Raw genomic sequence first — 27,148 nt, 5'->3', positions numbered from 1 at the left:
TCAGGTATCGCTCCACCTCTGAGGCGCTATTTTCTTGGGCCGGTGAGGCGGCGGGCAACGAAAGCTTCAAGGTCCTCACACCTTAACACTTCCTCCTCCGGCGGGTGCTCGCCAGCACCTGATGCCTCTCCGGGTTGTTCTGGAGCACTTTCTCGGTGTGCCTGTAGGCCTTAGCCACTAGCAGTTTTGCTTCATGGTCCGTTATCTGCTGGAGGCCCTGGCTGAAGGGGCACCGTTAACTGTGAGGCCCTCCGGTGCCTCGGGGAAGGACATGGGCTGGATGCTCGGTGCCACACCAAACTGCTTCCCCCTGGAGTAGGCGGAGCGGGTGACCTTCCTCAGGGTGTCCTGTGCCTGGGAAGGGACCTTGTTGAAGGAGATGGTCCCTGACGACATGCGGCCGCCTAGGGCCTTGCACACCCTCTCCACCAGCGGCTCCATGGTGAAGAAGGGATGGTCTCTCACAAGCATCGGAGCCAAGCTCAGTGCGGCGTTTGTCTGTGGCGCGATGGAGCCTTTCACCACAGCCTCCGTGTGCTCCAGCGACCAGCCAAACAAAGCACGGCCTGACTCGTGAAATGCGACCCCCTTCCTGTCGTTCTCTGAGAGGATCCTGCTCTTCTGGGCAGCGCGAGAGGGAAAACTCGAGGTTGGCCGCGCGGTTTTCCTGCAGTTCTCGCGAGGCTTCGCTACAGATCCCGGCTACACCCGCGCAGCTGAGCCCTTACTTCAGCTGACAGGCTATACAGGTGAACACTGCTAACCGGGGTCAGCGCCGGCCTTTTCAGGTGCCGCTTGAAAACCTCCTGCCTTTCCCGCAGCGTGGGAAGGTCGATGAAGGCTTGGTGAAGTCGGCCTGGCCTCAGCAGAGCGTTGTCAAAAATGTCAGTTCAGTTGGTGGACGCCAGGGCTCTGACGTGGTCGGTGGTGCACGGTTCAACCATTTTCACAGAAGCTGGTTCAGAGTCCTCCCCTCCTCCGTGTTGCAGGAGCCGGACCTGGGGTGGGGCGCTTCTTGCCCACGGAGGCAGTCTCCTCAATGTACGCGACTCCCTCCGGGGGAGGGCGTGGGCTTTCTTGAAGAGGCGCCACAAATGCGCAGGGCCGAGACCTCCACAGACTCCGGACCGGCCAGCGCCAAGGAAGGCACAGGCCTCCGTCGCTACCACCTTGGCCAGCGGCGTCTTCCCACAGCCCGGGCAAACAGCAGCGCACCCTTCAGAACTTTGGCACCGAGCTGAAGGAAGCACTCCGGGCTCTTCAGGTAATCACAGACCCTTTGACTGCCTTCCCACCAAGTCTTCTGAGGCTGACTCGTTTCCGCACCTTGTTGTTCACAATCCTGAAACGAGGCGTTTTAAGCTGATTAAAAACAGTGAATCCTGCTTCCCTCCCCGGCTCTCCAGTCAAATGGAAACAATGCACAGCCAAGCCCAGAGCTGATTTCCCCAAGGCGGAGGGGACATTTCCTAAGAAGCCGTAGGAAACTGGGGGTCCGGGCCTTGCCTTCCGTATTCAGCTTCTCTTCGGCCTCCGGAGTTTCTCTTTTAAACTGTCCATATCTGCACCTGCATTCAGTACACCCAGGCCAGCCGAGGACGCCGAACACTACAGCTCCGGGTGCAGGCGGACTCCCACGACATCCTCCCGGGCACCAGGTGGACCCGTGGGGCCTCGCCGGTGGCCAGCGCCTCATAGACAAAGTCGGTCCCGGAATGTTGGCCCCACAGGGGCTGAGGAGTGCAGCGGCTGCGCCGCCACAGCGACGAGGACAAGGTAGGTGGTCCTCCCTGCCCTTGCGCCTCCTCTTCCTCTCCTTCGTCTTCAGGGCTCCTCCTCTTGGATTTAGCAGTGGCTTTTGTTTGTGCTTCATCCTTGCGGTGTTAAGTTAATAAGTACCATCGAAAAGTTTGTAGAGTCTGACCGGATTCTGGACCAGGTGCTGTGTCAGCAACCATCCGCAGATCGCGTCAGGGGTCAGGGTGAGCTGACGCACCTGCCAGCTCTGCGGGGGCTCGGCCTCCAACGCGCCTGCAGAGGCCTGTGAAGCACGTTTGTCTCCTCACCGACCCGCGCAGCCACCTGAGCCCGGTGCCCTGGCTGAGGGCACCCTCCCCCTCCCCCACCCCATCCCACCCCCGCCCGCCTTTTTGTTGTTGTTGTTTGGACTTTAACCACTTTAACCTTTGAAGGGGAAGCTATTTTGCATGGAAATTATGTTCCCTCAGGCTTCTCCCTTAGAGCACTCCTCAACACATCATAAAATGTGGTATACTTGTTGTTCTAATGAATCTTCAAGCCTTACTACCTTTCCAACCAAATAGTTGTCTCTGAGCTTGCCTCTTAGAGAAATTCTGGAGCCACTCTGTAAATATCAATATTATCAACCTTCAAATTGTATATACATATAGATGTAGACATACTAATGCAAATTTCATTTCATTGACTCCTACTGTTTTTGCATTTTTTTGAAGATTATTTCTTAGTTTCATTTTGCTTTAATGGAAGTACAGTGCAATGAAAACAACTTGATAAACTTATAGAAATGATTTAAATTAATTAAAGCCTCCAGAGTTAATTAATAAACATGTTTACTAAGAGACCCAAACACTAGATGTTCAGCCTTCCTATTTCTATGTAAGATGTTGATTAATAGGAGCTACTGCTTTTGCATCCATCCCAAGGCTTATGAATAACAAGCCTTACCTCATTTTGTTTAGCATATGATGCATGGCTTTTGACTCTTGTCTGGGGATTTATTTGCCTCACATTGTACAAGTTTGAAAAACACTACTGAAGATTTAGATTGAGTGAATACCCAAGGGCCTAGATAAACCAATATCTAGATTGAGTTGTTATTTAAGTACTATTTAACAAAATTACACTTGCATCACCTGGGAATATTTTGAAGTGGCAGTTTGATGTAGAGGACAGCTACTGTAGGGCTACTCACTTTATTCAAAGGGAAATCAAGTCATAATAGGAAAAAAGTCTCTATATTAAGATAACCATCGCTGCTAACTGGTGATACATGGATGTTCTTTCCTAGGCAGGGTTATTGATTTGGAAAGGACAGTTCTTTTGTTGCTGTATAAGAAAATGAAACTAACAGGGTTATATATGTGTTTTTACCACATTTGTAAATTCTGTAAGAAAGGATTGGGCCACTGCATTTTATTCAGAGGTAAAAAGAGAAGGTAAATTTTTCTGCAGAGTATACATGTTTTATCCCAAATTATATTTTCAAAATATGTACAGATTTTTAAATACTAACTGTGGTCAGGTCATTATCTAATTACTAGCAGTTTTAATTTTTAAAAATATAATTACCTCATTTGATGGTTATAATATTAATACTTTTCATTTAAGCTGTCACATAGTGGGGAAATGCTGAACAGGATGTGTTTTTCTCTTAGAACACTCTAGGAATGATCTGCTTGTTCCTTTTTATAACTGTTCTTTTGCAAAGACTGATTAGAATTAAAAAAATACATATTTTACCTGCTGAAAAAAATGGCCGACTATGCTAGTCACATTTAAAATAATTTACCATTAAAAGAAAGCATTTTGTAATCCCAAATTATTGGGGAAAATGTTTAAATAAATTTATAAAAATTTATACTTAAGAAAGACTCAATTCCCAGAATATCATTCATGCAATCTTCAGTAAAACAGCTAATGGCTTTATCATAAATACATTAATAATCTGTACCCAGTAACTACCCATGGTGAATGTTAGACATTCTAGTAGAAAACATGAATAATATGAAACATTGATTTCAAATTTCCAAAGGTCTAAGAATGAATAGTGTTAGTGTTTCTTTGTGATTTTTTAAATATAAGTTGGAGTTCAAATAAGTTCTTCTCTGGTTGCAAGCATGAAATAAAATTGTATATAAGATTGTATAAAATAATAAGATTAAAATATTTAGTATGTAGTTTTCCTACTCTTAAAGATATTCTTAATTTTTTAATTGCCAGTTCTGCTTAGTTGTAGTTGATTTTTTAAACATGAATATTTTTAGTAACATTAATTTGACATCTCATAGCCTTATTATTTAAAATAAATTTTTTCCCTAGATTTATAACATGAACAACTTCAGAAAATAAGTAAAATGCATGTTTTATAATAGAATGTATTTCAAGTTGTAGCTTCTTGTGGTGGAAAAAGAGTGCATACTGTTTTCTATAATGGTTGTACCAGTTTACAGCCTCACCAATGGTCTACAAGTGTTACATTTCTCCACACTTTAGGTACATAGACTTCTGATCTCAAATTTCCAATACCTTATAGTATCTCTATCTATACTATTTTTAGACCCCTCCTTAGTTTTATATTTTCATCCTCTCTTTAAATTGTATTTTTCCAGTGAACTTTTGTAATGCTTCCATTTATCCCATCCTTTTCCCTCATACCATAGATTTTCACATCTCCCATTTGGAATTAACCATTTCCATTTTTTTTTCCCAGTTTGTTAAGTATACTGTTTGCGGTTCCAATGTTTTTTTCGACAAACGTGTTAAAGTGAATATAAAAATCCGTACGTTCGAGTTGCTCTTATTTTAGTCTCAATGGATTTGGGGAAGTTTTTTAGTAACAAAACCATAATTTTTATAATCAAACATGACATTTCTAATTAATGAAGTGTCTGAAATGAGCAATTTGTTTAAAGGAGTCTGTCCTAGGCCTTTTTTTCTCTGATTTATTTTATTGAAGTATAGTTGATTTACAATATCCTATGTCTGTTTTGATAAGAGAAATGTATTACTAACTTTTAAAATTTCCTTATATAGGTGCAACAGGAATAGAACTACCATAAGTTAATATCATTCTGTATCATGAATATCTGACTAATTTCTTACATATATTTTCTGGATCAATTTAAGGACAAACTGAGATTGATTAAAAAATATTTTTACATGTAAAAAAGGGCAGATCAAATATCTTATCTTACTAGTACATTATTACTTTGATTTCTATTTTGCATAAATATAATAGTATCTTAATTCATTTGTTCAGTCTCTGATTTCCTCCCAATGTTGGTGAAAGGAGCCATGATCCGGTGCGTTAGTAATATACACAAGTTTAGCAGAGATATGTATCTCTAGGAACTATGTATGACAGGATATGCCAAGTAATTTGGCAAGGGTGGCCACCTGGCCTTACAGTGTAGATCTGGAAAGTTTATTTCTTTAGGATGATAAAAGAGCAAGCCAAAATGAGAGGCTATGGAAGAAGATTAGGAGGAATTTAGAGCAATAGTATGGATTGAGCATCTACTCTGTGTAAAGGACTTCCTAGTTTTTGTGGAGGAGGGCGCCAAAAAAAAAAAAGAATAAGATTGCTCCTCCCATCTTGAAAGTGATCTAGAGCTGCTTGAGAATAAGAAGCAACCGTAAAAGGGAAAACATCAACAACATAAATTACACTTTTCTTAAGTGCTCTATTCTTTCAGGTGCAATTCCTATAATGGCAACAAATGACTTGCCAATAATACAGTGAAAGAAGTGTCAAAAGTCACTCTACTAACTATTCATCCTCAGTCTCTCTCTCCGAAAAGAGAGGGCTGCTCTTCTGTAGGATCTAGAGTTTAAAACGATGTCCCTAAATTTGAGTATTGCCAGGTATTCTCATTCTGTTTTTTCCTCCAACAATATAGACAGTTAAAATGTATTTCTAGAAAAAGCTGGTCAGGGATTCACATAGATGTACTTTAAGAAAAAGTACTATTTTGGAGACCATTAAAGGTGTGAATCAGCAATGGAGATATAAAAAGTTGGAATTATTTTAAATGTGATAAATTACTTTAAATGTTCTTTAGGCATTTTAGTGAAATTTTACTTATACAATTACAGGATGAAAGGTCATGAAAGGGTTGATATATCAACATAAAAAACACACACTCTTTGCTCTTAAGTAGCTAACAGTCTAGTAAGAAAGGCACCTACATTACTAAATATAATGCACATGTGATGCGTTCAGTTTTAGTGGCCAAGCCATTAAGTCTAGTGGAGTGCAGGAGAAGGATTCCTAGTGGATGACACATTTGTCTTAGAGTTACTTGAATTTCATACAGGGTGTGTGGTGTGTGTGTGGCAGTAAGAAAGATAACCCAAAACTCAAGAGAAGATGGTAAGAATGAATGTAAAGTGTGATAGCCCATAGTCAGGAAGGCCCCTTTAAAGGATACTGCACGTGAAAATAATGTGAACTCATTATTTGAACTCTTGATGTGTTTCCAAATTATTAGAGCAAGGTCCTTTTAAGTTACTTAAGGAAAATTGAAATCTAACTTTTGAGTGTCTCATTGTAGCACTCTCTCCACCATTCTGTATTCCCCAGACCCATGTGATTTCACAGATCTTAGAGGCGAATATCACAGTTATTTTGTTCTCATTTATGTAAACTATGTTAACCACACAGCAATGCATATTTATACTAGTCTGTTTCCTGCCACACAAATCCACTCTGTTCTCTTTCCTCTACCCCCACTGCTGACATACAGATGTACATGGCTACACACACGCATATACACTAAAGAAAGATTTATGTTTATGCTTGATGACTAGCTATTAAACACAGCCTTTGGTTATGGGAAGATCACTAAAACATACACAGGTAGAACACATTTATATAAGGAGAGGCAGTATCAAGTTCAGGAAGTAAATGCTAGAAACTAGCCATCATATAGGATTAGCTTAGCTTCACTAGAGATTTTTCCTTCATATATTAAAATTTCTTTCCTTCTGTGAAGATTATTATTTTGCACTCCAAACATCCAGAGCTAACTGAGCAAAATAACCTCCTTGTCTAGACATTGCCTAATAGACCATGGGGAAGGGGGTGGGAGGATGTGGAAGGTTTACAACAGGAGTAATATCTGTACAATCAGTTAAATTTCTGCATGATGTGATGTTTTCAGAATAAAAATATTGTCTGGACTTGACATGTACTTCTTATGGAAGAGGATTGATTGACTAGAAAGAGTATATTCAAAACAGAGCACATGGCACTTAAAAAACTTTATTTATGAAAGTAGTGCATTCTTAATTTTGGAGAGACTTGAGTAATTTAGTATGATTAACTAAGCAGTAGGGCACATAAGATAGTGGATTTACAGAAAAGAAAAAAGAAAACAGGCACTGCCTTGCTCTGTTATTATATGTGCACACTAAGTAGAATAGAATACAATTTGCAAAGGTGACAGAGGTTCACCAAAACTACTTAATTTTCTTGTCCGTGTTGTTCCAAAACTCTTAATGTGATCAAAAGGATTTTGTGAATACAGCAGGACTTGTATATACCTCATTGGATTTTAAATTCCCATGACAAGCCCCTTTGTTCTCTTAGAGTGTCCCTGCCCTTGACAAACATAATACTATAACTACTTTCATATTCTATGCATTTTCCACACTTTTTGTCATCTCTATGACAGAAAAGTGTATAATAATTAACACATGGATAGGCATAGCATCCCCTCTCTAATTTCAACACAAGAGAATTGTCTACTAGATTAACTGGAGGACTTTTGTCCTGGAAAACTCTGGTTAAAAAGTGAGGTGTAGTAGTGTGAGAAACAAAGACCCCGTGTTTAAAATACATAGTAAAGTATAGATGAAAGAATATAACCTAAAAGGAGAGGGAAGGAAGAGTGAGACAAGAAATAATGGATGGAGATAGGAGAGTTTGGAGAGTGGATGAAGAATTAATTGGGAGGTGATGACAGTTGTTTCTCTCTCTCTCTCCTGCTGTGTGTGTTTGTGTGTATGAATGTAAGAAAGAGAAAGTAGACTTTTAAGAAAGTTTGTTTTGCTGAGTATTATCCCCATTTGGCATTTTTGAGAAAATTCTTAAGGGTAACTGACTCTATGTTGGCTACATCTGTAAATACTACATTTGAGTCTTGTGGAATATATTTTTACCAGATAAAATCATTGCTCTTATACAAATATGAAATGAACATGTACCAAATATTTTATTTAACTCATTTATTAATAAGGGATGTGTAAGATGTTACAAAGGGTAGTTCAAAGGAGAATTCAAAGTACTACACATATAGGTAAAGCAAGAATGCCAAAATGAATTTACAAATAGATGCAAAATTGGCTTTTTTCCACAAGAAGGAAGGGAAGTCAATTGTCCTGTCACTTGATAATTCATTTGCATACGGAAAATAATAATATGCAGTGCTATGTATTGGTGAAGATAAACTGGAGGGCCAAGTTAGGACATCTGCTACTCATTTTTGCCCATTTTAAAGTCTTTTACAATTTTTCCTGGCTGTATGTACCAGGTTTATATTGTATTTAAAATTAGAATTTAGGAACCGTATTTTAAAAATGCCATACACCTATAAATTGAGGAGAAAATGAGAGAAAAGCCAAAATGTTATTCAACTTGCTTATTCAATTTTGCAGTGGTTGTCCGTTATAATGACTCCTCAGGTCCTGCCAGTTTTCTAACTTTCCATCTAATAAATGCTTTAATTATTATACTGAAAACTCACATTGGTAAATCTTCCACTTCCCATATTTACCACATCAACACTCTCTTTATCTTCCCAAAGGATAAGTGAAATATGTGCATGATCTGTTGTTCTTGTCCCATTGGAATAGAGATAGAAGTGAGAAAAACAATCCTGATAAAGTAAGAATAAGGAGCATTAATTTTAGGGGTTTAGAGTTAATTTGTTTAAAGTGAAGTTCTCACTTCCAGATCATCAGTTTCAAAGTATTAGAAAAGCCATATTAATTTGCCTAATGAATAGGTATTGAGCACTAAATGCTAAATAAAAATATAAGTAATCTTAGCACTTGGATGGCCACTAAGTTAAAACTATACAATTGATTTTCTTCTTTTCTGGGAACCCCTTTAGCAAAATGGAATTAATCATTAATTGGAAAGATAGGTGATAGTTAAAAGTGTTTTACAAATTCACAAGTATCATACTATAAATATATTCGTGGTGCTATGCCAGTATTTACTGATTTTCAGTTTTGATGCATGGGACTTGCAATTTAAAGTATTTTAATTAAAGGTAAATTGCAGTTATACCTAAGAAAAGCGAAAGACACATGATTAAAGGCTCAGTCTTTTAACACAAAAGCCAATCTAAACATGTACAACACCATATCATAAGAATGGGTTACCAAACTGTTTCTGGTTTGCTTCATCTATGTTAATAACACTTTGAGCTCAAGTATGATGTATATCCCTATTAAAGTGATGTAAATATAGGAAGTTTAGTCTGAGAATTGCTTGTGTAATTTTTCTTGTTTTGTATTTTGCTAGTACCTAGAAAATGAGATTAGTCACTTCAAAATAGTTTTGTCATTTCCTAGGCTATTTACTGTGTGTAGATATTAAGCTTTGATTTAGCGCTTGTACCAAATAAATCACTGAGAGTCGATAGGATCAAATTTCAGAAAATGACTTAGTACATTTAACAAAACCAAAAACTAATTTGAAGTGTTTGTTTTAATTAGGTTTTTGGATAAAGCTTATATTATTTACCATTTTTGCCTCAAATTGGCCATGGAGAACATAAATTTAATGACTTGTTAAGAATAAATTACTGCTATGATTTTCCAAGCAAACAGCAATTATAGCAACATTTTATGGGAAACACAAATTTAGTAGCTTGTTAACAACAAAATACAATACTGAGGCTTTTTTATACTTTGTCCTACATTGAGGGGTTAAAAAAAGCAATAAAATGGTACAAGTAATAAAATAGCTGCTGCTAAACATCAAATTAGACTCAAAGAAATATGCAAGTTTATTAATCATCATTAAAGTTATTATCAGGCCTACAGTATGAGAAGTTTGTAGTTTAAACCCTTTGCTTTTAAACTAGGTACCAATTAAAATTATAGCTACAATATAATGCTGTGGTTCTGACAAAAACTCACTCCTTAACCAAAAGGTTAGTCAGACTCCTCTGAGCCCTTTTTTAGACTCTGCTTTGTACTTGGGCCTTGTGCTCAAGCCCTCCTAGCCCAGTTGTAGCAAGAATCCTGCTAAGTCATTGTAGAGAGAATCCCCACTCTTAATATCTGATCACCCTGGCCTGCTTTCACAATGAATCCTGTTAAGTAGGTTTAGCAAAAATCCCCTCTACCCTTGATGCCTTCTCTTAGTCATATTCCATATGCTGATACCACCTTCCTCAACCTCGGTTCATTGGCTATAAATCCCCACCTGTCCTTGCTGTACTTAGAGTTGAGCTTAAACTCTCTCCCCTTTTGCAATAATTTTGACACCTATAGCAATAGTCTTCAATAAAGTCTTCCTTATTATTTAACAAGTGTCAGAATAATTCTTTCTGTAACAGTTGAAAGGATATACTTTTGAGCCAGTGTAAAAATCAAGAAGATGCATTAGATGCCAAACATTTTTGAAAATATACAATTAATTACTCCCAATTTTCTGAATCACAATTTCAGTTTTTATTAACATTGTTTAATATTAAAATCTTTTTATGAAAACAAAATCAATAAACATATCTTGAGTTCAAATTTCATATAAATGCATTACTTTAAAAATTTAAAGAAAACTTTGATCTTTTTTTCCTAGTTCCCCAAGATAACCTGTATAAAAACTTGGTGGATTTTTTTCTAATACTTTTCCTTGGAATGCTTATTTTTATTTTTATTTAATTTAATTAATTTATTTTTTAAAATAAATTTATTTATTTACTTTTGGCTACTTTGGGTCTTTGTTGCTGTGCGCGGGCTTTCTCTAGTTGAGGCAAGCGGTGTCTACTCTTTGTTGCGGTGTGCGGGCTTTTCATTGCGGTGGCTTCTCTTTGTTGCGGAACACGGGTTCTAGGCATGTGGGCTTCAGTAGTTGTGGCATGTGGACTCAGTATTTGTGGCTCACGGGCTCTAGAGCGCAGGCTCAGTAGCTGTGGAGTATGGGCTTAGTTGCTCCGCGGAATGTGGGATCATCCCAGAACAGGGCTCAAACCCGTGTCCCCTACATTGGCAGGCGGCTTCTTAACCACTGCGCCACCAGGGAAGTCCCCTGGAATGCTTATTTTTCAAGCATTAATTGAATTCCTCAAAGTACCCACTGTTTTTCTCTCCATGATTGAGTGATAAACTGTTCACATCTTGTACAATATTTAGTATATATAAAATATAAAAGGGCAGTAATTCTGCTGCTAAAACAAAATAAGCACAAAGCTGGTGCTTTATAAAATCCAAACAACAGACAGAATCACTAACTGTGACGATTCCTGGGGTTTTACATATGTGTGTTTGGTGTTGGTGGCGGTAAGAAGAGGATTGGGTAACATTTATATTTTACTTGACATACCTCATTTTATTTTTATTTTTTTTAAATGACTTTTACAATAAAAATAACATACAAAGTGTAGTACTTAGTATGTCTTTGATCAATAATTGACACAATAATGATGATAGGGTTTACTCCAGATACCTATTGCCCTACCCACTATATCATGTCTCTAGAAAAGGCTCTTCATCGTGTGATAATAGGGTTGAATTGAATTAATTGTATTTTTTCCTACTCATCTGAAAGCCTAAACGAAGATATTGTGCTATTTCCTTCCCAGCACCACTTTTGAACCAGAATACCAAGTCTCCCTTTTATTTTTATTCAGATGCTATACACTTTGAGTCTACAACCTTCTTTATATAATCACTGCTATCATTCAACCCCAGATAAATCAGTTGTATCTCTGTGGATAACTTCAGTTGAGTATTCATATGTGTATTTTCCAACCAACTTCAACTGACCTCATTCTCATGATTTCCAAATTGATGTTGGCTATCAATGCAACTCTTCAAGTTCACGTCATCTTACTCTCAATAACCCTGACCTTTACTTATCTTTATTCTAGATTGACCACCCAGTAATAGAGCCCCACTCTGAACCTCATCAGCACATCCACATCCAACAACTCAAACTCTGTACTTGGCATGTGTAATCAAAACTTCCTCTCTTGTTTGTTTCCCATAGGCATACACCCTCTAAATCTGTTCTCTAACTTCACTAAGAATGCTAGTTTCTCAGCTTCTCTTTCTTTATTTATCTCCTTTAAGAAAAAGTATATATTTGTGGCCTTCTATGCATCTTTGCTCAGAAAGCTTTTTTAAATCATTTTTCTGGATTCTCTGGACCAATCTAATTATTTCTACTGGTTGGATTCATGGTAATTCTTGTGGGTAAGCCATCCAGAATTCCTTTGTTGATGCCTGCGATCTAAGTCTCATTCTCCAGCCTTCCTTTAGGTATATGAACCTAAACGTCTATTGAATAATTTTGCTCTGTGCTTAAACTAGTTATCTTTTTGAAAAAAAATTATCTTTGCCACCACAAATTCTGATAAACACAGCCAATAAAACCCCAGGGCCCACAATGAGCAGTTTAGCTTGGCTAGAGCACAGGGCATATCTGCACCAGTAAGAAAATAAGGCTTGAAAAGAGGTTTGGGAGCTCTCTAAACTAATCTTTTTATCTTTTCCAGTGATTCTCAAATTGGAGTTCAAAGTTACTCAAGGAATCTGTGGATAGAAATGTATTTAACAGAACTGATTTTCTTAGGAGACAACCAAAGGTAATACTCAGTGAATAAATGCAGCTCAGAGTCCAGAATCAACAGTTGATAAGCAGCAATTACTCCACTGGGATTCTTTGTGGCTCCTTTTGGCCTTGAGACCTAAAACTAAGAGGTCACACATTGTTGAACCCATACACACCCAATATATGATGGTAGAGCATGGCCAGAAAACCACACCCACACAAAAATAGTCCCACTTGAAAGAGAAGAATGCAAGTCAAAAAACAGTAAAAAATCTATAGCTTCTCTGAGCTTACTGTGAAGGCCTCTTACTTACTCTGGAGGTCAGGAGGTTCTTTAGGTAGGGTATGCTTCTCCTGGGAGAGCTGTTTTGTTCCTCTCCTTTATTTTTCATTATCCTCTTTGACCAGTTCTAAACTGAGGCTATGTAACTTTCTTAGCTCACTTCCTGCTCATTGAAGTTTGAGGAACCACAGGTTACTTTAATTCCCAAAGAGTCACAGGCTTTTCTAATTCAGGCTCATGGCTTCTTTGGCAGTTAGTATCCTTTCAGTCTGTTTGCTTCCAGTCTATTCTTGTGTTGGTACCATCTAGCCCCTTATTAAAAATGCGGATTCCCATACTTCACTCAGTCACAGTCTCAGGAGGTGAGGTAAGAGGCAGGGTCTGAGAATATGCATTTTAACAAACTTTGTTAAATAATTTTGGTTCTATGTAAATTTGGGGAACTACTGGGTTACACCGAAGGCGATTCTTTGAGATAGGAGATGTTTTTGGGTTACTCAGAGGTAAAAAGATGAGTCCTAGGAGCCTGAAGTAAGGTAGTTACAGGGCAGATTGACAGAAATAAAAGATTCCAGAAGTATTTTGGAGGTAGAATCCACAAGAGTTGGACACATTACAGGTAGGAGATATTAAAAAAATAAAGGAATTAGGATGAACTTCCAAGTTTTGCATGGAGTAGAGTGCATAGGAGTGTTCTTCATCAAGGTAAAAATACAAAAGAAAGAGTTTCTCTTGTTGATTTGCAGGTGTTTGTGGAGCATGGTTAGAGAGGGTCTGTTAATTGAGGGATGAGAAGGTAAAAGAAGAAAGTAGAGTTTGTAGTCTTTGAGGAGAGAGTATTGTGAATGATTCTGTTCCAGTGCTATTAATTTGAGGTCTGATTAGCATACATTTTCCTCAGGTCCTTATGCTGAACAAGAACTCATTGTATAGTCTTTTATGCTCTGGAAAGTGATTGTGGTTCTTTTAAAGTTAGGAGATTTCCTTGAAAGTATGATGTTCTATGATGTATTTGTGAGAAAAAAAAGACTTTCACTTGAAAAATTATTTTTGAGCCTTAAACAGTTCAGTTCTCTTCCATTAACTGTAAACCAGAATTCTATTGACACTCAAAAGGATGTGTTATTCTGTCTCCTACCTTGTCTGAGACCATGAAAGCATTACCTCTTTTCAGCACTAGGTGTTAACAAACATAAAGTAAAACTAGGAATGTTTCTATGTTTTCAAGACAAAAATTCCCTTGCCTGGGAATTGATGTACAATCTCTCAATCCCACAGGTCCCTGGTTAGACAAAAGGAGAGAAAAAATGTGTGGCTGCAACCAGGGATGTAAAGTATCTGCTGTTCGTGCTTTTGCTCATTTTTTTAAGTCTAAAACATCAAGAATTTTGATTATACCTACCAATGATCTACCAGAGGTATAGATTCACTCTATTTTGCTCTGACCTAAGAGTTTCAGCAGCACTTCTCCATTTAATAAAAATAAAAAAGAAGAGAGGATTCAATAAATGTGTCCATGCCATAGGAAGATAAAGCAAAAGTGTCCCTTGAGGCTCTCTCACATGACTCTGACAATTATAGCAGGGTGCTCTGGGGACATATCAATATATCATTGAGTCTCCCAGGAGCACTAGATCAGCTTTCCCCTCCCAAGTGGGATCATTTTGCCTGACCAAAGTACTCTGACCTTTATACTACCCCACTGCCTTGCCATCCTTTCTGCCACCACTCCACTTCCCCTGGCTGTGCTTCAAGACAATCCCCAAATTCTATAACACACCTGTGCTCTCATTCTAGAAAAAGTTAAGAAATAAAAAAAAAATTACTGAAAAATATACAATGTTAAAATATGTATTTTTACTAATTTTTATCTGCTGAAGATGTATGTTTCTAGATACATTTTCAATAATACTCTAACTTGTCTTTGTATTTAAAAAATTTTTATGTCCGTTTCTATTACACAGTAGGCAATTATGAGCTTTTCATTTATTCTGCACAAAGTTTTCTGGGTGTTAAATAGAAATGAAAAAATATGTAGGTAAATATTTGGCTCAATATAACTCACATTTATAGAGTTTCTTAGCACAAAACAAGATTTACCTAGTTTGTTGGTGATTGTTTTTGTTTTTGTTTTTGTTTTTGTTTTTTGCGGTATGCGGGCCTCTCACTGTTGTGGCCTCTCCCGTTGCGGAGCACAGGCTCCGGATGCGCAGGCCCAGCGGCCATGGCTCACGGGCCCAGCCGCTCCGCGGCATATGGGATCCTCCCAGACCGGGGCACGAACCCGCATCCCCTGCATCGGCAGGCGGACTCTTAACCACTGCGCCACCAGGGAGGCCCCTGTTTTTGTTTTTTTATGTTTGTGTGACAGTAGAATGAAATAACTTCACAAATTAGAGACAAATATTTATTTACTTTTTAAAAACCTTGGGATCCATTTAAATCTGTCCTTTATCTGAGAGGCCCTGAAACCTGAACTGGAGGTTGAGATTAGTGAAACCACTCTCAATTTCTGGCTCTGACATTCCCCAAATGGAGTGGAGAGAATGTCCTGTTTTTACAACACATTAAGAGCATATAGCTTGAAGCTATATTGAATGATCTGTAATCAGTGGAACACTGATGTGATTAAAAATGATAAATCAGTGGAAAAATTCTTCCAGAGGAGTAAAAGTAATGTCTTATTGGGAATAATTTTATCTGAGATGATCTCAGTTCAAAGTATTAGAAATACTTTCCTTGAACACAGGCCTCATTAATCTCCTGGAAATAGAAAACTACATTTTGAGTCAAGAAGGTATTCTTTGTTGGTGTAACACATACATACCTTTTATATCCAAATAAAGTGCAAAACATTTCAAAACTGTTTGGTGGTTGGAGGTGGTTGGAAACATTTTATTCAACAAAGTAATGTAGTAAAAAAAAATCCATAGAGGGAGAGTTCATTGATTCAAAAATTTTGATCATCGTTAGGAACTTTACAAATATTTCTTTGTTCAGAGGCTGCTTAGATAGTAATTTTAGGAGATATATTGGACTGTGTACTTTTCTTGTTATTTTCTACTACTACTTATATTTCCTAGAGACAACTTAAATAAGTAAATAAGATGGTGTGCTCCTAATACATGAACAAATTCCGCTGTCTACAAGTTTCAGAGGGATTAAACCATAGATCATTTGAAATTATGAAAAATAATTTCTTCTGTGAACCACACTTCATTGAATTTTTTTTTTACAACCCGACATAAATAACTTTACACAATTTGTATTTGAGGTTTTTTTTTATTTAACTAACTCATATATCCATATCACATATGTGTGAATTTGAGTTTTATAAAACATTTTTTTTTTTTGCGGTACATGGGCCTCTCACTGTTGTGGCCTCTCCCGTTGAGGAGCACAGGCTCCAGATGTGCAGGCTCAGCAGCCATGGCACACGGGCCTAGCCACTCCACAGCATGTGGGATCTTCCCGGACAGGGGCACGAACGCATGTCCCCTGCATCGGCAGGCTGACTCTCAACCACTGCACCACCAGGGAAGCCCCATAAAACATTTTTAAAAAGAAAGAGTTCCAAATAATTTTCTTAAAAAGTCCATTATTGTTTTCTTTATTTTTCCATGAGGCCAAAATGAGAATTTAGGGATATTATACTTTTTAATGTTAATACTCATTTGAATAAACTTCTGATGAAAGAGGAAAGCAAGGTACTTTTTCTAGCCATTTTCTTTAACAATGAAAAAAGAAGATAGAAGTAGTCCTTTCCACATATTTTGGCAAAAAATTTTCCCCCCAAAATTTATTTCCTCTCGCTCACATGACTGCTGCTGTACAAGGGAAGATGCTTTGAGTACTGATACCACTTGTTACTCAAAAGACTGTTCAGCCTAACAGCATTGATAACATATTTTCTTTCATGTGTGTGTTTTTTTCTTCCTTATCTTATTCTGTAAATGTAAGTATATTGAGCACCTACCATGGGCCAGGCACTGGCACGTAAATTACTCATGTAATTCTCATAACAACACTGTTAATTTCACGCTATTCTTACACTACAGGTGAAGAATTTAAGGGTTAGTTAAGTGCTTGATCTGAGATCCAAACTTTTCTCAGTTCTTGAAAGTGAAGAACAAACAGGGTTTTACGGGCTGTTGAACTTAATTATTTGTCGGTAAATAATGAATTGATTTAGTCTTTATTTGATTGCTATAATTACCCACTAATAACATATTCCCCAATATTATTGGCTTGATTTTTACAAATAACATACATAAATAATCTAACTGAATTTCATACTAAGCACTGGTTTCATGAGTTCCTAACCAGTGGCAACACCACAGCACTGCTCCTCTCCAAACCTTAGAAATGTGTGGAGTGGTTTTGCTTGTCTGTAGTTGAGGGGTTCCTCTAGCATATAGTGGGTAGGGGTCATGAGTAGTAAATATCCCAGGATGCAGGGCAGACTTCCATTATAACAACAGACTATCCTTCCCAAAATGCCAACAATAATTCTTTGGAATAACACAGAGAAAAAACAGCACAAAACTCAAACAAACTTTTGCACTGATGCTTCTAGTGAACTTACTCACTGAGAATTAGTTCATGCAATGTTTTTAAATTTGGGGTCTGATAAATCCATTAGTGGGTCATGAAATCAATGTAATATTTTGTGACTGAGATTATTTTTAAATAAACAGAATAGACAATATCAGATTGTACTGCATATAGTTAATGTAAGTATTATTATGAAAACCTTTTGTTCCAGTTATATACTTTTTCCTGTTTTATTGAGATATAATTGCCACACAGCACTGTATAAGTTTAGTGTATATGGCATAATGATTTGACTTACATACATCATGAAATCATAACCACAATAAATTTAGTGAACATCTATCATCTCATACAGACACAAAATTAAATAAATAGAAAAAAAACTTTTTGCCTGTGATGAGAACTCTTAGGATTTATGTACCAACTTTCATATATAATATACAGCAATGTTAATTATAGTTATGTTGTACAGTACACACCTGGTACTTATTTATCTCACATCTGGAAGATTGGACCTTTTGACTGCCTTCATCCAGCTCCCTCTCCCCCTAATCCCTGCCTCTGGTAACTACAAATCTGATCTCTTTTTCTGTGATTTTGTTTTTTTGTTTGTTTTTGAAGTATAATTGACCTACAACATTTTGTTAGTTCCTGGTATACAACATAGTGATTCGGTATTTCTATACATTTCAAAATGTTCACTGTGATAAGTCTATTTACCATGTGTCACCATACAAACATATTACATAACTATTGACTATGTTCTCCACACTGTACTTTTCATACCTTTGACTCATTTATCATTTATTTTGTAACCAGAAGTTTGTACCTCGGAATCTCCGTCATCTATTTCTCTCTTCCCCCCACCTTCCCTCTGGCAACCACTAGTTTGTTCTCTGTATCTTTGATTCTGTTTCTGTTCAGTTATGTTTGTTCATTTGTTTTGTTTCCACATATAAGTGAAATCATACAGTATTTGTCTTTCTCTATCTGACTTATTTCACTTAGCATAATGCCCTCTAGACCCATCCATTTTGTCACAAATGGCAAGATTTCATTATTTTTCATGGCTGAATGGTATTCCTGTGTGTGTGTGTGTGTGTGTGTGTTTCACATATTCTTCATTCATCTGTTGATGGACACTTAGTTTGCTTCCATGTCTTGGCTAGTATTGTAGTTCTATTTTTAATTTTTTTTGAGGAATCTCCATACCGTTTTCCATAGTGGCTGCACACATTTACATTCCCACTAATATTTCCATAAAAAATGTCTGTGTATACAGGATTACTAGGAACATTTATTGTTTTCTAAGAGTTGACATTAAAAATAAGAACTTTAAAAACCACTTACATAAGCTACAGTTGGCTATTTTATTTTATCATATACAATCTTACTTGGGGATATTAGGCAATTAAGTCACTCCCAGCTCATTAAATCAGGCACTAGTTATCTATGCAAGAAGTTTATATAAGTCAAAACAACAACTTAATGTTATTGAGAAAATTTTAGTGAAGGAAATAAGACTACATTACCAATTAAAGAAAAATGAAAGGAAAATGTGTAAATATATTTCAGCACAAATCATCTAGGAATTCTAAAAAGGAAAGATCAATATAGACTTGAATAGTCAGGATTTTGAGGTAGATGTTGAATGAACTATATTTTAAAGGAAGTGTGGAATTTTCATTAGCAAGAGGAAGGAAATTTCTCCTTTGTTGAGAGACTAAGTGGAAGAATGTGAATATATAGCTCATTTAGTTTTAAAACTCATTTGTTTATTTATTTATTTATTTGAAAGTAACTTGAAAAATTTAACTTGCTTATCTTGTTCTTTAAAACCAGTTCTCTTTAACTTTTTGAAACTTGCATGTTCACAGCAAATAATTTAAAAAAAATAATTGGAAGCTAATGTTCAGGTGACTTTCTCCTAATGGCAATAGTATCTGACATAGCAAGTGATGTCAGTCTCCAAGATAATGTAACAAACAGAAGTGACCTAGTGTGTATGCCAAATATGGACTTTGTATTTCCAGCATCTTTTAAACACATGCTCAGTGAGCTATGAGATAGCATTAGCATACTATTTCGTCTCAGTATAGTGTAGATGAATGAGTGAAATTCATTCATAGAAATTAAATAAGTCTTCAGTGTATTAGAATATTATTTTTTTAAACATAAACTCTTCAGAACTCCATAAATATAATAAATAATGAAAAGTAGATTACTTTTTCCTTTTTTATCCTTTTAAAGTATAAGAACTTTTATTTGTCAGTCAGTGATCATTTCCTCTGTTTAAACAATTCAGTGTAGTGTTTTCTGAAACAAGTTCATTTTCATGAGTGAAGCAAAGCCATACATTGTATTTATTATAAATATTTCACAATGTATTAACCACTGAGTATATAACTCCAATAATATTTCATTTTATATGCATTTTTCTTTGTGAAACAGTATTTGGGAAGGACATATATATATACCAGCTGTCAGAATTCCTACATTATGAGACAGTTTAAATTATCCCATAAACTGTTCCCTTCAAAACTGCTGCTTCCATAATCCATATGCGGTCACTTTAGACCTAACAGCCGAATTGCATTCTAGTTTTGTAGTAAAAAATTTTATAGAAAGAAAATGAACTAAATTCTTAATTATACGTCTGTGCTACATCTATGGCACTGAAGAAATGTGTGGCATTGTATGTAATGATTAATTAAAAAATTGATCAAAATGACAGCTGTTTTCATATTTAGTTTGTAGACTTGGAAAATTATTTTAAGAAATAACTGTTACACACAGACTTACCCAGAATTATATTTATTCTAGCTAGATTTATATTAGGATAGTTTTCTTCCAAATAAAATAATTTATATTTTAGAAGATGCCTCAAATAAAATTGATATAAATCTTAGAATTTTATAGCATTCATGTGATTTTACTCAATCATTTATGTCCTTTTAGATAAGGAAAAAACAATTATAAAACTATTATTCTGATTTTTACATTGAATTTTGCCATTTTTCTTTTTTTTCAGAATATATTACAGAAGTTCTATCTCTAGAATTGTATTTTAACTGAATATACATCCCTTATACTCCAGATTCATTCATACAAGCCTGATATGTATGGTTATTCATCTTTCAGATGTTCAGTTGCTGATGAACAGAGTCCATGTCCTTTGTAGCATGTATGTTTTTTCATGCCTGCCCAGAGTGAGTCTGCTTTGTTAGATTTGTACCACATACAGTTTTTCTAGCCTGTAGCTGATTGGTCTGGGGGTGAGCACCTGACTCAAATAAACTCATCGAACTACAGGTGAAAGAGAGAATTTGTTTCTTTTCCAAGAGTTTTAAATAAGTTGATGGTGGATTCTGAAGTTGAATGGTCATGAACATTGTTAGTTTGGTGCTCTGGCAAAGGAAAACCAGTTGCAAGTTGAATTATGGGGATGAGAAACTATTAATTGAGTAGGAAAACCATACTGTTGTTAAGTGAATAGCATTAATAGGCTGAGAGCATCAGAAATGGAAAATCTACATAGCCCAGAAGAGAGAAAGAGGAAATGTGTTATTGTCTCCCATGCTTTCTGCATAAGACATGGATATCCTTCCTGCATTTTGACTTCAAGTTGATATCTTTTAATATTTTTCTGTTATTGTTCTGTGTGGGTTTCATTCCTTTGTAAGGAAAGAGCTTTGACAATCAGTATTGGTGGTAAGCTGACTCACTACACAATCCTTCCACTAGATGCAGTAAAGAAACAAAAAATATATATGTATATTACAGGTAATCTACCAACTACTAATAACCATTTATGTCTGTAGAATAATAATACCATTGTAAAGATTTCTGTAGGATAGCTGCATTTCTTGATTGCAGTGGGATTTAATAACTTCCAATTAGCAAGAAATTATATTCTCAGTATTCAAATCTAGATGTGAAATAACCTGTTGTGCCGATTCCTTAGAATAAATTATCTAGAATTTGAACAATTAGAATAAATTAGCCAGTTTTTTTTTTTGAATAATGCTATGGTGTAAACTTGTGTGCCCTGCACCCATCTCCCCATTCATATGTTGAAAACCTAATACCCAATGTTAATTAGGAGGTGATGTTAATTAGGAGGTGGGGTCTTGGGGAGGTGATTAAGTCCCCAAGATGAAGGCAGAGCACTCATGAATGGGACAGAAACGTGCACTCACAAACATTAACCTTTCTTTCAGATGACAGTGGACCTGCTCTACAAATGTAAAGCAGAATCAATTTTTTTTTAAAGCCATTTCCTAACCAACTTACTTTGGGCTGCAGTAGATTTTCTGTCTCTTAAGAAGCTCCTCCTCCCTCTTTCCCTCTATCACCAGCTAAAGGGAGTTTACTACAAGAGATTTCAAAAACCTAGGAGTAAAGAAGCATTTTTCCCTGAATTTATTTGATACAATAACTGTTTCTTAAGAAGCAAACACAGAGATTACTAATCGCAGAATTAAGTCACTGGTGAGAGAGTTGAGAATGACTAATTTCAGACATTTTCAGGCAGAGTGTATGTAGAATATATATTTATCTTTTTATCTTACCAAGAATAATAAAAGTAGCCACCTGTGTACGAGTTTTTTTATCTATATACTGGGTACATATTATTTAAATCCCACGAACTCCACCACAACTTGTTATGGTAGGTGATATTTTTATCCCAATTTTATTATTAAGGAAACTGTGACTTAAAGAACTGAAGTAATTTGAAAATGTTATTCAGTTAGTAAGTGATGAAACTGAGTCTTGAACTCACAACTTTTGATTACAAAGCTTCGGTTCTTTTCATCGAATAACACTGACATTCTTTTTTTTTTTTTTTTTTTTTTTTTGCGGTACACGGGCCTCTCAGTGTTGTGGCCTCTCCCGTTGTGGAGTACAGGCTCCAGATGCGCAGGCTCAGCGGCCATGGCTCACGGGCCTAGCTGCCCTGCGGCATGTGGGATCTTCCCAGACCGGGGCACGAACCCGCGTCCCCTGCATCGGCAGGCGGACTCTCAACCACTGTGCCACCAGGGAAGCCCAACACTGTCATTCTTTTAGAAAAATGCTTCATAATATAATGACACCACATACATTTTCAAAACTCCTGTCTAGAATGACATCAAATCCATTTGTTTATCCATTAATCAGAAGATATAAAAGAAGCAAAATCAAATATGTTTTATTTATTCATATTTTCCTGATTTCTGCATCTTTCTCACAATTTCTCTTGTGGCAAGGGAGACTTTATTCTGTAAATACAGATACATGTTGTATATTTATATTTTTGTATATGCATATTATATATTATAAAGTGAGATTAGCCTTTTTATTTTAATTTTTCTATATTTATAGTGAAAAATTTTTCCACCTTTCCAAGTTTTGCATTCTGAAAATCTTCAAAATATCAAAAGTTTCTCTTTGTTTATTAACAATGAAAGGAAATTCTGAAGTTGCATTCTCAGATTAAAAAGAAAGAAATGTGCTGTGAAGTCCAAAATGTAGTCATTAGTTACATGACTACTTAATGCAAAATAATTAAAGTTAAGAAAATTTAATTTTCTTCACTCTCACTAGCCACATCTCAAGTGCTCAATAGCCACTTGTGACTAGTGCCTACCAAATTGAGCAGCAAAGATGTAGAATGTTTCCTTCAAAGTGGAAAGTTCTGTCAGAAAGCACTGAGATACAATCTTAGCATTAAGATATAATCTTAGCATGATTGAAAGTAGACCCTGAGGGCCAAATTGGCTCTCCACCTGTTTTTGTAAATAAAGTTTTATTGGAACATGTCCACATCCATTTGTTTACATTTTTATAACTCTTTTCTCACCAAATGGCAGAGTTGAATAGTTGGGAGAAAGACTATATAGCTCATAAAGCCTAAAATATTTAGTGCTTCACTCTTTACAGAAAAACGTTTGCCAAACGCTGACCTAGAGCCTCTCTTCTAAGCAGTTGATAATTGGCATGATTTTCCGGCTACATGAGCATTTATAATCCTTTTCCCTCTTCACTTTCCTCTTCCTTACCCCTCCTCTCTTCTGTATTTATGTTATTTCAATCATGTATTCCTTTACTTGAATTGCAAAACTTGAATGAAAATCTCTTCAGGAATTTGTTAGTAACTTGACAATGAAAAGAAGTACCTAGACCTAGATTCCTGAACACTTTTATAAAATTTTAGCCACAAAGACATTACAGTAAAAATCCAATAGTGTTTTCAATAAAAGTCACAGAGAATATCATTATCCTGACATCTGCATCTGAGATGTAGAAAGAAAGTAATCTTTCTGTTTTATGGGCCTAAATAAAGAGGAAGGTTCTTTAGGGATGGAGTCCCATACATATCTCTTTTTTGCTTATTTCATTAGGAGAAACTTCATATTTCTCCTATTGATGCATAATACTATATTTCATTCAAGATAGATTTATTTATTTCTAAAGACAAGGTAAAGATTTTCCTTTCTTCTTATTTCATTCTTATCTAAAAACATTCCAAGACTGTCATTGGCTCTTTCATGTAATAAAATGAGAATTTTCTTTGACTAATCTCATATGGGACATTAATAGCTACATAAAATGTAATTTATTTGCCAAAAATACCCCCTGCTACTATAGGGTAATTGCAGTTAAAATTTGAATTTAACTACAATCTCGAGCTATGTAGTAACTGCAAACAAAATTTTGGCTATGTTTATTAGCAGTAATATAAGCATGATAAGAAAATTGATTAGGCTTTCTCCACAAGTAATTGCTTTGACTCTTGGTAGATTGAAAGATTTATCTAATATTTGGTCAGACTCTTTACAGTGCACAATTTTATTCATTTTACTTAATGGTTAAGAAATAAGTAAGATGTGATAAAATGGATTATTTTCCCCAGCTAATATTATTAGTGATGAGCATACCCATCTGGCTGGCATTTACATAGCATTATATAGGTGAGAAGTCATGACAGAGATATCCCAACTCAGCCTCTTGCTAGCATGTAATCACTCACAAGTTACTTAGCCTCTCTGTTCCTCAGATTTTTTGTCTATTATACAAGGATAAAAAGTGTACCTGTCCATGGGATTGTTGAAGTGAATGAATTAAAACTTGTAAAACCCATAGAACAGGGCCTCGATAAACTCTTACTAAATGTTAGAGAGCTCTGTGTTATAACAAGTGGAAAGATAATGTGCATCAGAACCATACAGGTTTGTCCTTAATTCCCAGTTCTGTACTTCTAGTTATGTTAAATTTTCTGAACCTCAGTTTCTTCAGCTCTTAAATGAGTTTAGCTGTACTTGTCTTAGTAGCTGTAGTAAAGGTCAGTGACAAAATATGTAGGATTCTTGGTATATGATAGATACTTAATAAATGACAGTTTATATTAAGTATGTGTAATTGTGTAAGTATGAAGACTCCAAATTAGCTGACTGATTTAGTCAGTCTGGCCAACAAACAAATGTACAATTGTAGGTCCATTTCCTCAAATCTCCTCTGAGACCTGTCTTGTAAAATCTATTGAACAAATGTCTAACTAGTGAAGTTTGTGCTTGCCTTTCAAGAATGAGGTACTTGCTCTTTGCCAATATGTGGCTTCCATTCCAGTGGAGTTAAGCTCAGAATCATGATTTCACAGATCATGAGAACTGGAAACACACTGAAATGTATGTAAACTAAGCTCCTCATTCACAGATGTGGTGAGTGAGGTCCAAAAACTTTAAACTATCTCCTTAGAGTTGTACAGCTGTTTGGCCAAATTTCTTCCAGGAAGCTGGACTGACCCCAGTCCATGTTGTTGCTTCCATCCCTTAGCATTTATTATATATACCCTTTATATACTTGTTTCTATATCTTCGGAGTTGCTCTACAGCTGCTCACATTTACATGTAATTTTTCTCGAAGTTCTAAGGTTTTTGAAAACAAGGATCTTGGGGTCGTCTTTAAACCCTTCCAAACAAACACAATAGTGTTATGAAAAAAAAGATGCATGTTTAATCAGTGATAGAATTGTTATAAGTTCCATAATAGAGTTAAAATTCTAGCATGTAGGGTGTCTCAGTCAGCTTGGGCTTCCATAATAAAATGCCATAGACTGAGTGGCTTAAACAACAAAAATTAATTTTTCACAGTTCTGGAGGCTGGGAAGACCAACATCGGGGTGACAGCATGGTTGGGTTCTGTGAGGACTCTCTTGGCTTGCAGATGGCCTGCATATCACTGTGTCCTCAGATGGTGGAGAGAGCCAGCAAGCTCTCTGGTATCTCTTTTTAAAAGAGCACTAATCCCATCATGAGGGACCCACCCTTATGGCCTCATCTAAACCTAATCATATCCCAAAAGCCCCATCTCCAAATCCCACCACATTGGGGGTTAAGTTTCCAACATATGAATTTTAGGGGCACACAATTCAGTCCATAGTATAGGGGCAAGGTTTCTAATGTAATTTATATAAGCATTCCCATTCAGATCAATCTTCTTACATCTAGACATTTCAGACCTTGAAATTCAACAAACACATAAATACATGTACACAACATTCAGAGCTGGCTCTATTTCATTGTTCACGTTATTACCCATTCTTGGAATGCTTTAGCCACAGTTGTTTGAATGGAGAACAAACAACACATCTTTTACTCCTAAAATGCTGATATGGTCCAGTAGGTTTCCTTGCCTCCCATTCTCCAATTACCACAATCATGAGCCAACGTATATGTCACACTGCAATTTTGACACAGCCGTTTTCACTAAACATTAACAAAAGTTAAATGTGAAGCTTTTAAAATTACTACGTAACATGTGATATAGACTTCCTCAGTCCTGTCCTTAAACATGCTCTCCGATCTCAGTGATTGCCATTTCTTGGTATCATGGATATATTAAGGCTAAAGTTATCTGGGTTAGAAACCAGGGATAAGGGGGGCCAGAACTAAGGTCAAGGTAATGGAATGAGCTAATGCCAGGGATGTATGTTCATACATTACTAGGGTAATAAAAAAATGATTCTATATTGTAACAGATCCATATTTATTATATCAAACAACTATATCAAATAGACATCAACAGAAAGTCTTACTTTTAGTCAGTAATTATTATGAATAAGAATAGTCAGTTTCTGATATTGGGTTAGAAAAAAAGATTGAGAATATTTCACCTTATTCTCTCTGTAGTTTGTTTCACATATTCTCAATGACCTGCATATAATGTCACATATACGTAATATGTTCTTGATATGCATATTTATATATCTTGAGAATAAAAATGACCAAAATGAATGAATTATTTTTCTTTCCCAAATTAAGGAACTTCTATTAGCAGCAATTACTTAAGGTCTTATTCTGAAGAATTTAGTAATATAAAAATTCTCCAAATTATTTAGGTTAAGTTCACCTTTTTCTCTGTAAATACCTTATGTATTTATAAACTAATGCTCTGTAGATTTCAGGTGTACTTTAAAACTTCTGATATCTCTGTCAAACGATTAGGCTAATTTACACTGTATAAAGCATTGCATTTTCAAAAAAAATCATCAGGATTACAAATGAGGATTAGAATCGTGTTATCATGAATATCATTAATGTAATTAAGCAAGGGCTATTAATTTCAAACAAGTGAAACCACCTTTGATTAGTTTAACAGAAAAATGAATTATTGGAAAGATACCTGGTACCTTCCAGAACCAGCAGGAAGGCTGCTAAACTGGACTGAGAAAAAATAGCAGGATGAAGGGGAAACCAGGCAGCCAGGAAGAAAGCTGCCAT

At 36.3% G+C, this 27,148-nt stretch overlaps 1 pseudogene; it reads right to left on the bottom strand.

The window, feature by feature from the left end:
- Window positions 1-27,148, bottom strand: LOC132496451 (paraplegin-like; annotated as a pseudogene).

This window comes from Mesoplodon densirostris, chromosome 9, assembly GCF_025265405.1.
Source record: "Mesoplodon densirostris isolate mMesDen1 chromosome 9, mMesDen1 primary haplotype, whole genome shotgun sequence".
In the NCBI taxonomy this organism is placed as follows: Eukaryota; Metazoa; Chordata; class Mammalia; order Artiodactyla; family Ziphiidae; genus Mesoplodon; species Mesoplodon densirostris.
This window is presented reverse-complemented; position numbering and strand designations above follow the sequence as displayed.